The sequence below is a fragment of the Balaenoptera borealis genome (assembly GCF_965194805.1).
Source record: "Balaenoptera borealis genome assembly, chromosome: 4".
Lineage (NCBI taxonomy): Eukaryota > Metazoa > Chordata > Mammalia > Artiodactyla > Balaenopteridae > Balaenoptera > Balaenoptera borealis.
Window position 1 is genome coordinate 93,910,744 of NC_138861.1, and position 13,406 is coordinate 93,924,149.

At 33.8% G+C, this 13,406-nt stretch overlaps 1 protein-coding gene across 7 annotated transcripts in view; it reads right to left on the bottom strand.

Moving 5' to 3' along the window:
- The window catches only part of PCDH7 (protocadherin 7), a 407,243-nt gene that overhangs the window by 175,567 nt on the left and 218,270 nt on the right, over positions 1–13,406 (bottom strand). The gene's annotated exons all lie outside the window — the stretch shown is intronic.

A 13,406-nucleotide genomic window follows, 5' to 3' on the forward strand; every position in this document is an offset into this window, starting at 1 on the left:
AATCTTGCTGTAGTTGCTTTTAAATTTAGGGAAACATTACTTTGTTTCTCCTTTAAAAAATTTTCTTCTTGAAGTTCCACAAAACTTCAAAGATTATTTTGTTTTTGATGGAAGTATACAGATGCAAGAATACAAAAGGGCAAAATATTTAACACGACTATCTCCAGCTGGCAAGTTTTGTACTTTCTTCTCTTTAATTTCTCTCAGTGCTGATGTAGAACTAGGAATAAACCTAATTTGCATGGAAGGATTCAACAGCATGAGGTAACATCTCTCATGAGGGATAAATGCTTAGAATTTTGAAGATTTTCTGCTTTGCATGACTGATGAAAGGTGATGTGATATCATGTGATGTATAGAGGGAAGAGCTTCAGCAAAAAGCGGAAGCTTGATAAAATATTCTAGTCAAACATATTTAAAATAAAATTATTTTGATAACAGTGATTCAATGCATGTTGAAAAGGCTGAAAAATTAAATTTCATGTTTTCCCAAAAATTAGCCGCTAATTTTAAAGATGTCATCCTATATAATTAGAATTAAGGAAATACAGATTATTTAATCAATTCACATATCTGCATGCTTTGGCTGATCCAGATTACTTCATTTCCCAGTTGTGAGTCAGGATCATCAAACATAAATTTACATTGCAAAAAATACCTATCATTTTTTATTATTCTACATAAACTCATATATAATTAAAATATAAATGACTGTATCTTAAAGACCACCTATCAAATATACCACACTAGGATTGCAAATCATTAAAATACAAACCAACAGAAGCTAAGAGTTTTGTATTTAAAATAACTGGATGTAAGCTAATGAACATATATTCATTTCTTACGGATTCCAGAGAATGCCTTGAGTTCTTTGTGTGAAAAACCATGGCATAACTATGAGTTAAAAAATAAGCACTCAAGCAAAGCTGACAGCAATAACTCTAAATACCAGTCATGTTCCCTGAAAAGGAATTTTAGGCAAAGGGATGGAAAGTGCCTCTTTACTCTCCACAGTTGGGATTAGCATTAAGAAACAAAAATAACAAACAAAAACAAAACCAAAGCAGTTCATCCAAAAACATGGTAAAGGGAAAGGACTTTCTAGTCTGTGCATGAATTGCCTGAGTGAGGGAAAATGTTTGTTGAACCATTTCAGTTTAGTCTATTATATGCTGGGCCTCACAGTACTGCCCTTTTGTTGTCCAAAGCTCTGAAACTCCACATCTTCTGCTGCTATTTCTGCCTACCCCAGGGAGGTAAGAAAAGAAGTACATGTGAGGTTCTCATATGCAAAGATAAAAAAAGTGAACTGCAGTAAGTCCCCAAATAAATATAACTATTGCCACTGAAGGAACTTAATACACCCTGTCATTTCCCCATGGCAAACTAAAGCTGTGAATGAGACGTTCCCCAAAGAAAATGAACTCTGAAGCACAGGGTAGACTCTGCTTTACAACATTATTGGGATAAGATAATATGCAGATCATTTAATGTTAGTTGAAAATAGAGTATTTCTTATAAAGCCAAAATACATGCATTTATTGAAGATACATCAAGGGAGCAAGATAAGACATAAGAGTTTGAAGTTGAAAGGTAATATATTTGTGTCTAATATATTGTAGAATTTGTCCTGGAATGGTTTATCCATGTAAAAATATGGCCTCTCTGAGACTGTCACGATCCATAAGACTCAGGGTGATCTTCTGAATTAAGCCTGGTTCACAAAGTTCAGGAAGGTTTGAACTCACATCAAAATTTCCCTAGAGCTGAAACATTATTTTGGAAATGAGAAAAAGGGGTAGCTTGCTTGGTTGTGCTTTTTTCTTTTTTTCCTCTCTGACATTCTATTCAGATTTGCCAGGTATCATAAACTCTAAAAGGCACTACATATTTATACACCACTTTACTATCTGTGAAGTGTAACAAATGCAGGAATATCCAGCCACTCCATTTGTAATGAAATAGGAAAAAAAAAAAAAAAAAGGATAAAAACAATATAAGCAACAGATTAAATTCTATAAATTCACTCTAGCACCTAGCACAGGATTGGGCACAAAGAAGGTATTCTCTACTATTATTAATTGTTAGATGAAATTAATTACCACTATTTTTCTAAAGGTGCATTATATTGCAACAATGCAAATGTATTATTTGGTCTTAAACAATCACCAAGAATTGGGAAAATTTCATTATTTAGAGATCCCCAATATTGAGCAAGCATATATACAAAAACTGAGAAAATAATATTATCCAGGAAAAGCAACTTACGAAAGTTAGAAAGGAATATTTAATCTCCGATGACTTTTAAGCCTCAAAACACATGCTTAGTCAACATATGGCATGTTATTTTATACTTGGAAACCTTATTTTTTAATTGACTAGATTTAGACCAAAAGCCAGAGGAATCAGTGAGTCAGTCCTTATCAGATCATCCTGATTATAGCTACCATTAGCCAAGGTTTGTGTTTCATATGATGGTTTCAACAGTGGACCAAGGCATATCTCTTCCGCATTTCTCACCCTGTCAACAGCTGTAATACTCCCTATTATTGGGAAATACCTGAAATGTTAAGTGTTAAAAGAACCTTGGCTGATTAGAACACTGATGATAATACAACTTAGTCTTCAGGCTTCTAACTTTCATGGTGGAAGCCCAGCTGAGCTGTTATCATTTCAGCAGAAATAATGAACAAATCAAACAGCTATAGAGATAGATACTAATATTAAGCCAAGACTCTTACATCAATCTCATGGGTCTTAAACGAATGACTTATGTAGAATGACTACACTTAACTGACGACCTTTCTACCTCCACTGGAAACACACACGTGTGAGTACACAAACACATGCACACACACATACACACATCTTACAGCTTTTTAATATTTGGGGGGCTAATAGTTTAAGAAAATAATGCCTTAGGCTGTCCAACGTGAGCAAGAGTAGCTGATTACCCTTGATACATATCTGTGGTGCTGTATAACTCCCTTATTACAATGCCAGACAGTTATACTTCCTGAATTTCAATCTATTAGAGAGACATCTGTTTATTAAACACTTTTAAAATTGTAGATATCCCTGTTTTAGGACCTTAATAGTCTTTCATATACAAGAAGGAATTCAACTCAAATAGTTTCCTCCAAGACCAACTCAACTCATTTATAAACTAATGTGCGTTTGTTTGACTGAATTCTGCTGTTCCTAGTATCAAGCTCCGAAGAGGTGCGCTGAATAAATGTGAGTGTTGATTAAGGAAAGGGAAAGGCAGATTACCAACATTACTTTGTGGGTAGAGAGGTGAGTGAGGGAGATTAGTTAGGTCAGAGGAAATGTTTTAAAGTTATTAAAACAAAATTTGAAATAACACCCTATGGGCATGTTCTGTTTGAACAAAGCAGCAGTAGACAGCTTATTCATATCTGCAAGACAGGTGAGTTGATTTGGTTCTGTTTGAGGCAAGAAGATGGCAGTAAAACCAATGAGATGGTATCAGGTCAAGAACCCAACAGATAAGTTTTATGCAAGCGTGGTCCATGTCAATTGACAACACTCATGTGTGACGAGCAATCACCAAGATGACACTTTCAAATAACAAGAACAATATGTGGAGGAGGTGGTGGGGAGCTGTGGCTTTGGTAGACTTAGATATGTTTCAATCATAATAAAACCATGACGAGTTGTCAAGTTTTTATAATACATTTTTATAAGCCACTTTAAATCATTTTTGAATAAGATAAAATATGAATGAAAATAATTTAAAAGTGTTAAGAATATAGTTAATATTTTATAAATGTTCCCAAGAAATAATAAATGACTGCATTCATATGGCAAGAGAAGATCTGTTGAAAGAAAATAGTCTGCCTAGAACATCTATAAACATCTATATATTTTCATTTCAATGTAAAATAACAACTATGCCTTCTTTTTTCTTAATTCATATATTTTAGTCGCCTAGACTCTATAATGGAATGAACTCTAATTAAAAATTTCTGTATTCAAAATAAGATCTAACTCAGTTTACTCAGATTAAAACATTTTAAAAATAAATATTATTTCCCTTTTCCTCAACTCAGTAGAGATATTTTTGGTCTCATGTATGGTCTTACTATTATTTTCTCATTTTATATTGTGTAAAAATCATGTGACTATAACTGAAGTTCACATGAAAAATGAAGGAGGCCCCCTTAGCAGCCAAAGTTGATTTTCATCAATAACAGCCAGAGAATCCTGGGATAGAAAATAAGATGCACAAGATAAATGATATTTTAATTAACTCTTATTTGAGAATGAGCAGTTCTCACATAATTTTCAGTCTCATGTTTACATTTTTTCTGTTTATCTCTATTTGTAAATTATTTGTAGCCCAACAATTTCTACACTTGATTCATCTTCTTTTATCCTGCAATAAGCAATCACATGTGTAAAGATTGTTCCTCTAATATTCAGCATGAAACTTATCCTGTAATTTCTTCACCAGATCTCTACTGTGACCATTGTGTAATGTTCTCTAGAAGATTATCCCCCAAAAGTAGCTATGCCCAAGGAGTTTTGCCTACAGTTAGCAGTAGGAGGTAGTGGTGCAGGGCAGAATTCTGCTCATTAATAAACTGACTGGCTTCCTGGGGTCTGCATAGTGCCCTGTTACATAACCTAGCTGCAGCCAATTCTCATTTTCCAATTCATTCCTAAGAGCATTTTTCTAAGCCCACCTACATAGAAACTCCTTTTTTAACTGTGAAGTTCTCTATTGTATTCATACTCTATGCCCTCTCTACTTGGATGCAGCATCTCCAAATGCACTGAGGGACTGACACATTTATTAAACAGTAGAAAATGTTTCCTTCTTTCCTTCCTTCCTTCCCCGCTCCTTTTCTATTTGAAACCATCCGTAGGGTATCATGCCTACATGAGTTATTGGGAGCTTGACATATGTTACTATGTTATTATTTTACAGGTGAGAAATAGAACATGGAGTGGTTAGACTGTCTATCATATTTAGTAGCTGACAATCAGTGTAAATGCTTTCCCCTGACAGCCAATCACTCATTAAGTCTATCTATGTTCCCTTTCGTTTAGGACTTGTGCAAAATAAAATGGAAGCTCTCAACTATTTATTCAAAGTAAAAGAGAGAAATAAGTAAATAACCACTTACTAAAATAGATGAAGACATTACCGTTTAAGTGTATGCCTTAAGTGTATGACACTTAGACTTTGCAGTTTAAGTCTAAAAGTTTCATTATCAACCAAGTAAATCCTTACGTGCCAGGGTACTCGGCAGGCAAGTAACCCACAAACACTTGAAAATCAATTTAATGCCATCAGACTTCTGGAAGAATAAGTAATATACACATTTTACTTATAAATATAATGTTCATGAAACTATAGAAAAAATACTTTCATATAAACTACAGCCATGCCAAAGTATACTCCATAACACTTAATATAGTTTGTTTTCCTTTATCAAAAATGCTCAGTAATTAGTAGTTCTGATGTTTAATTCTACTTTTTTCCTAAAAATATATAACTCATCTAATAAGACAAAATAATTTATATCTTTGACATTTAGACTTTATGAGAGTCCTGAAAATAATTCATCATTTTAATTACTAATGGTGCTTTTATATCACAAATTTCCTTAGAAAAACTACTCTGAAATCTCACAGTTATTTATAATAAATCTTTGCCTTAAAAATATCTTTATATTGCTAAAATACTTCTTTTAGTGCCCCTCAATTTATAAGCAAAATTCAAAAACATAATCATTCTCATTATTGAATCCATAAATAAACTTCAATTGGAGGTAAAAGCTAAACATATAGCATCACTGCAATGTCCAATAAATGACATTTTTGGAAAATGTTAGTGATACTTATACAAAGTTGTAGATGATTCATTACTTTCTTAAACTTTCTGAACCATCTAATTTTGCTAATATAGTGCTTTGAGCTTCACACTATTGAAACAATTAGTAGGCTCCCCCCACCATTACAAAAATGTAACAAACAGTTAAATAATTGATATCTCCTTGAACTACTCTTCAATTTATTTACTGGTTACATTAAAATTAAATGGCTAGCAAATATATTAGACTCTTTAAAAGAAAAAGAAAAATATATTATTTTGTTTGGAAAAATAAATTATTAAAAACTTAGTAAAATACTTTTATGGTTTATCTGTTCATGACACATTTTCTTTTCTTAAAAATTTATTCTTAAATTGGTAATGAGATAATCTGATTTTTGTCTTTTGCCAGTCACTATTTTAATTGTAGCAGTGGTTTATTATAGGAAAATTTTGGTCTACTTTTTTTGATTAAATTAGATAAAGATTAAAATTCTTGGACTTCCCTGGTGGTGCAGTGGTTAAGAATCCTCCTGACAATGCAGGGGACACGGGTTCGAGCCCTGGTCTGGGAAGATTCCACATGCCGTGGAGCAACTAAGCCCATGCGCCAAAACTACTGAGCCTGCGAGCCACAACTACTGAGGCTGCATGCCACAACTACTGAAGCTTGCATGCCTAGAGCCTGTGCTCTGCAACAAGAGAAGCCACCTCAATGAAGAGTAGCCCTCACTCGCCGCAACTAGAGAAAAGCCCGCACACAGCAACAAAGACCCAACGCAGCCAAAAATAAATAAATAAATTTATTAAAAAAAAAAAAAAGATTAAAATTCTCTCATAAAAAAAAAAGCTATATCCTGTAAAAGTCCTGCAATGCCCCATAATCACTTATTTCATTTGTAAACCATTTCACTTCCAGATTGAACTAATCCAATTTGTTAAAATATCATTACAACTTTAAACACAAATAACAAATGTCAGCCAGGATATGGAGAAATGGAACCCTGAGATACTATTGGTGGGAAGGTGAATTGGTGCAGCCACTGTGGAAAACAGTATCGAGGTTTCTCAAAAAACTAAAAATACAACTACCATATGACCCAGCAATTCCACTATTGGGTATATACCTGAAAAAAACAAAAACACTACATGAAAAGATACATACACCCTAATATTCATAGCAACATTGTTTACAATTGCCAAGGTATGGAAGCAACCTAAGTGTCCATCAACAGATGAATGGATAAAGAAGATGTGGTACATATATACAGTGGAATATTACTCAGCCATAAAAAAGAATGAAATTTTGCCATTTGCAGCAACACAGATAGACCTAGAGATTATCATACTAAGTGAAGTAAGTCAGAGAGAGAAAGACAAATATTATATGATATAAGTTATATGTTGAATCTAAAAAATACAACAAACTAGTAAATAAAACAAAAAAGAAACAGACTCACAGATATAGAGAACAAACTATTGGTCAATAGTGGGGCGAGGGAAGGGGGGAGGGGCAATATAGGGGTGGGGGAAAAGGAAGGGTTATTATGGGATTATATGAAATCATGTGTCTGGAACTTGGGAAAATTGTAAAGCACTATAGAATTCAAAGGAAGGGTTATTATAGGATTATATGAAATCACGTGTCTGGAACTTGGGAAAATTGTAAAGCACTATAGAATTCAAAGACTCTGTCATTCAATTATATATATATCATTAGAACTTTAAAGTGCTTGGCCAAAAATACATGAAGATTTTTTTCTCATAACTTACACCAAACTCTTCTTAAAACTAAAAGAGACTTGTTAAAAGGAGAATTTGGTACATAAAATATATTTTATTTTCTAAAGTTATTCTTTAAACCCAAAAGTAATAAATTGTAGTTTTACACACACATGGATATATTTCTTTTGTGATATATAATAACCTGATACCACTATTAGGGCAACCTAATTGGTCATAAAAAGATTCTGTATTCTTTGATACGTATTTGATAGGTTGCCATGTTTACATAATGCTCCTGTATCCCTGACATATATTCTGGAAAAGTGAAAAGAGACTATCGACCCAGTTAACCATATGAGACATCTAAAAAGGCACTCTCTTGAGCAGGCCTGGCGCAGTACTATTGATTTCCTTCCTCCCTCACTCTTACTTGCCCTCATTCCCAGTCCTCTTCCTTGTCTTGTCATGCAACAAACAAATTAACTAAAAGTTAAGCAGATTTTTAAAAAACTGTAACTTCCTACTTCACTTATTCTTTCCATGCACATGTACTTTGTTCTGCCTGCTTTTAATCAATCTTCCCTCTCTTTACTTTCTCATAGAGCTACCCTCTACTCATCACACTTCAGCATACATTTTCAGTCTCTGAGGCATAACCACACTTTTCTTAAGCACGAGTGTTGCAAAACATCACCAAATGATTTGATTCCTCATTCCTACTGAAATGAAAAACTATTTGGACATTTTCCCCTAACCTAATGTGATCCAGCAGAGTTTTCAATAAAGCAAATTAATGGATTAGCTGAAAGTTACCTTTCCATTTAGTTCCATGATAAAATTAGAACTTCAGTCCCCTGGAAGAAAATGTCTTATGGATATATACTAAAAGATACTTACTATGCAAAGCCTACCTAATTCACATATTTAAAGACATATAATATACAATGTCTTTTTAATAATCAGTTCAGAAATAAGAAAAAAGTCATTGATAGTATCACGCTTTATTGGAAAATCCTTTTAAAATAAATGATCCAAAACACCTCTGGAAAGCCATCAGCCTTCCCAACCTCATTTTTTTGTTCTGAATTATAAATTCAGAAATCAGTAAACCTTTAGCATTATGGCCAAGTTTTCCATTATCCTCACAAAAGTGGCATAACTTCTAAATTAGATCTACATTTCTTTGTTGTTTTAAAAATATTTTCCTGCATTTTCTTCATTACTTGAACACACTGGCTTATCATGGTATTACACGTAACAAAGATCACAAAGAATTAAAATCCTGAGTAATATGCATTATGGTGTCTAAGGACATTTTTCCCCCTGTCAATTAGCTAATATCCTATTACAAGCAGCTAATGTGCCTGTGTTAACAATTCTCTTTATAATCGGCTGTTCTATTTATTTAATTGATGCCTGTTGTCCTGATTAGAGTGGACAGGCAAGCTTAAATAATGATAGTTGAGTCTTGTTAAGGCTTATGATTGGAATCTTTGGTAACTTGCTCTGCTTTATTTGCTGTAAACTCTGGGGGTGTTGCATACTGTGGTGTCCCCAGCCACAAGGTGGTGGTGATAAGGTCATATGAGGAAACTCCTAATTTTAAGTTGGAATATATCTTTGACTGGTTTCACTTCTGGCAAAAATTGTTAGTCGATTACAAAGAATGTTTGCAATGTCAAGCTTTGCAAAAGAATGCCAACTCCCATGCCCCTCCAGACTACACTACCACAGTGTTTTTCTGATTCTTATGAATAAAATTGTTTGCTTTCCTATTTCATTCTGCTGATTCCAGATAAGCAGTGAATCCAAGGACACAAAAGAAAGTGTCAACTCACCAAGATCTGTACTTTTAAGCATGCTACTGCAGTAAATTTGGTTACCCCTGGATTGTGATTCAGAAAATCTGGAGCACAGCTCTCTCACTAACTTAATGACCTTGAAAAAGTTACTCTTTTCATTAACTAGATTTCAGATAAAATAATGTATGATTCTATGAGAATGCTTTATATTCCACTCCTTAATAAGTTGAAAACAATCAATCATTAAATTACTTTTGCAAGTTGTCTTTATTACGACCTTGCTATAGTCAGTTTCACTGCAATAGAGAAATAACATTCAAAACGAGGACAGAGTTGTGTCTCCAGATGCAAAAGAAGTGATGGTTCCACAAATGAAAATTAGCGACTTTGTCTTCGGAAGGGTAGTCTTAGTAAAATAAAAGAGCTTCACTAGAACACTGTAGCATTGGCTAAAAATTAGACGACTTACGTTAAAAATTCTCAATCACCCAGTCCAATGAAATCTTTGAGAATTATGTCACCAGATTCCAGTACAGAATTATCGCTATTATGTCTGTTGATTACCATAGAATCACAGACCTTTAGTGTTGGAATCCATTTTGTCTAACTTGTTATCTTATGAATGAATTCCTTTAATAATGACTTTGAGAAATTATCATGAAACCTAAACTTTGATATCTTCAGTGATAAAGATTTCAGAATACAAACTATTCTATGGAGCAGATTTTGTTGAGCATTTCATAAGATAATACATTTTATCCTTATAAGGAAGTAATTTTCTACCATTTACACCTGCTAGCATTTGTTCTGCCTCCAGGAATCACAAAGAATGAGTCAAACCCTTTGTCTCTCTCTGCATTAAACTGCTTCAAATATCTTTTAAATGACTGTCCTCTCCACCTGTCTTCCTCAGCACATCAAACATTTTCTTGGATTCACATATTTTTAAAAGCACACAAAAAAGGAAAAAATATAGCAGCTTAAGTGATAGCAATCAATAAACTTTTTTTTTCTTCATTAGAAGCCTTCTTAGAAATTGTGTAAGAAGCCTATAACATAAATGGTAATTGAGCACATGGTCACAGCAATCCATGCCACAGAGTCAAAGGAAAGTCTCAGAATCCTTCTCAAGAGAAAGCTCCAGAAAGAAAAGTAGGTCAACACATGCTATCACTAAAGATAATATCCCTGGTCTACCTTGGTTTCCATATTATACAGATGAGGAAACCATGCTCCAGGGAGGTTAAATATCATTTATTGGAAAACCTAGACTAAAACCCCAATTGATAAAATTCCTTGTCTTCCATATTCTGTAGAAAATTGAAAGTTACTTTAAAGATCAGTTTTAGTTAAATCTCTCATTTTGGTGATATAAGTGAGGTTTTGAGACTTTAAGTGATTAATCTGTACCTCCTGCATTTAACTCCCCTCTTTCTAAAATATTAAAAGAAATTTTAAAATGTTAAATTATATATGTGCACATAGTATATACATCTTCTATAGCACTGATAGACAAAGCACATATAGGTTTTCTTTGATTTTGAGAATATTGCCTAAGACTCATATATAACCAAATATCAAAAGGGTATTACTTTGGGAATTGAGGGAGCATACAAAGCAACACTGAGTATGATAGAGAAAGAATTTATGTAGGCACTGGAGCTTTTGAGAATATAAAGTCAAGCACTATAATGACCACATGGAAGACGTTCATTAAGATTATATAGGTTCGGGCTTCCCTGGTGGCACAGTGGTTGAGAATCTGCCTGCCAATGCAGGGGACACGGGTTCAAGCCCTGGTCTGGGAGGATCCCACATGCTGCGAAGCAACTAGGCCCATGAGCCACAACTACTGAGCCTGTGCATCTGGAGCTTGTGCTCCGCAACAAGAGAGGTCGCGATAGTGAGAGGCCCACGCACCGCGATGAAGAGTGGCCCCCGCTTGCCGCAACTAGAGAAAGCCCTTGCACAGAAACAAAGATCCAACACAGCCAAAAATAAATAAATAAATAAATAATTAATTAAAAAAAAAAAGATTATATAGGTTCATAATATATGAAGCACATTGAAAATTGAAATTTTGTGTAGGGTCAGGGAAAAGTGGTGTGGCATAAAAAGTATTCGCTGCCAGCAAATTGATTAAATTTCCCAGTTCTAGAAAAGGCCATATAGTCTGTGTAGGCACTCACTGAAAGGCAGATGTGCAGGGCTTCTGAGAGAGTGCCGCAATCTACTCATGAATAGGACTCACCAAGGGATATTGATAGCAATTTGGCATTAAGAAAGAGTTCACATACATGAAGAATTTACTTTTTGGTAACTTTTATTGAGGAAAGTCCATATCTGACAGGGCATCCTTTATATATCTTTCAATCTTATTTTGCTCTATTTTGACCTCCATGTAACATAGTGTTATATGCAAGCACATATTTAGTCATTAAAGTCAATAATTTGCATTGAGAAAATAGTTTTTGTTTTGTTCTACTTTTGTTTTGTTTGCCTTTTACTTCCACTGATATTATCCATGTAAAGATATGTATTTTTTTGTACCAAATTTGTTAGAATGGTGAACGGGCATCTTAAAGAAAAACTCATCTCAGGCACCAACTCAAACCAAAATATTTATTCAATTAAGAAATAAAAAGTAGACACTTAAAATTCTTTTACTTTCATCAAACACTATTTTTTAATTCATTCATGTTTTTTTTTCATTCATTTTTATGCATACTTGTACTTATTTTATTTATATATTATACTATATACTAGCCAAGCCATACCTTTATTCTGTACAAATTCAGAGCAAAGCTATATGCAGTTTTAAACTGCACCTCCTTTTTTCCCCCTGAAGTTACTTAAGTGGATTTTTTGGGTACTTCATACTGAACAAATATATGCATATAAACCAAAGGAGCCCATTATGAGTTCCTTGTTCTTTTGATAAAGTATTTTGCACTAAATGAGAATAACCAGAATGCTAAAAGTATTTGTGATCAAGTAACATAGAACAGTTAGGAAAACTTGGGTTATAAACCAGAAAAAGAGAGAGAGAAAGAGAGAGACATTATATAGCTAGACATTAGGATAGAGTGTCTATCTGAATTTAGGTCCTGGAAGTACTTTCATTTGAAGAAGGAATATAACTTATTTTGTGTTTTCCCAATGCGAAAATTCAGGATAAATGGATTCAAGTTATGGGAAAGCAGAATTTGATAAGAAATAAAAGAAAAAGCTGAAAAGTTAAACATGTCCTCAAATAAAGTGAGCCACCTCTGGATTTTGTGTCACTGGAATCATTCGAGCAGAGATTAGTGATTCTTATGATGGTGCTGAGGGATGCATGAACAATCTAAGACTTGATTGGTTGGACCATAATCTCTCTACCAACTCTTAAAATTCCATGACTAATTCAGCAAATATTCATTCTGTGCTCCAGGCACTCCCCATAAAGAAAAATAGAAATGAAATGATCCTTATATTCACAGGGCTAACAGATTGGTTAATTCTAAGATTATCTTGGTAGAAAGTGGGGAGAGGAGGGTATTTTGACTTGTATCCTAATTTTCCATCAAGGCCTGCTCAATTGTACCCTCTAGGCACAACTTTTTTAGTTCTAAGTACATAGCTCCAAGTTAATGCTTAAGTGCTTATCTTGCTCTCAAAAGCACTGTTTCCACAAAAGAAGTCCTAGAAAAATACAGTGTACACAAGGTAACGTATCTTAACTCCCATTTCTCTTTCTAGCCATTTTACCTCAAAGGCTTTCCTAAGAACAAAGGAAACATGAACTCATAAATAAAGTCCTTTTTCTCTACCTGCATTGATTTTTTTCTCTCCAAGGTTTATTTCATATTCTCTTAAAGTTCTTTCAGTGTCCATGGTTTTCAATATCTTTCCTTCAATTTTTTATTGCTTTTCAATTTATTCACTTTCCTAAAATCTTTTTGTTTCTAATTTCTCAACGATTTTTCTTTTCTTTCTTGGTTTATCCTCTTTTGCTCATCTAATTTTACTTCTCCATTTCTTTCTTTTCTTGTATG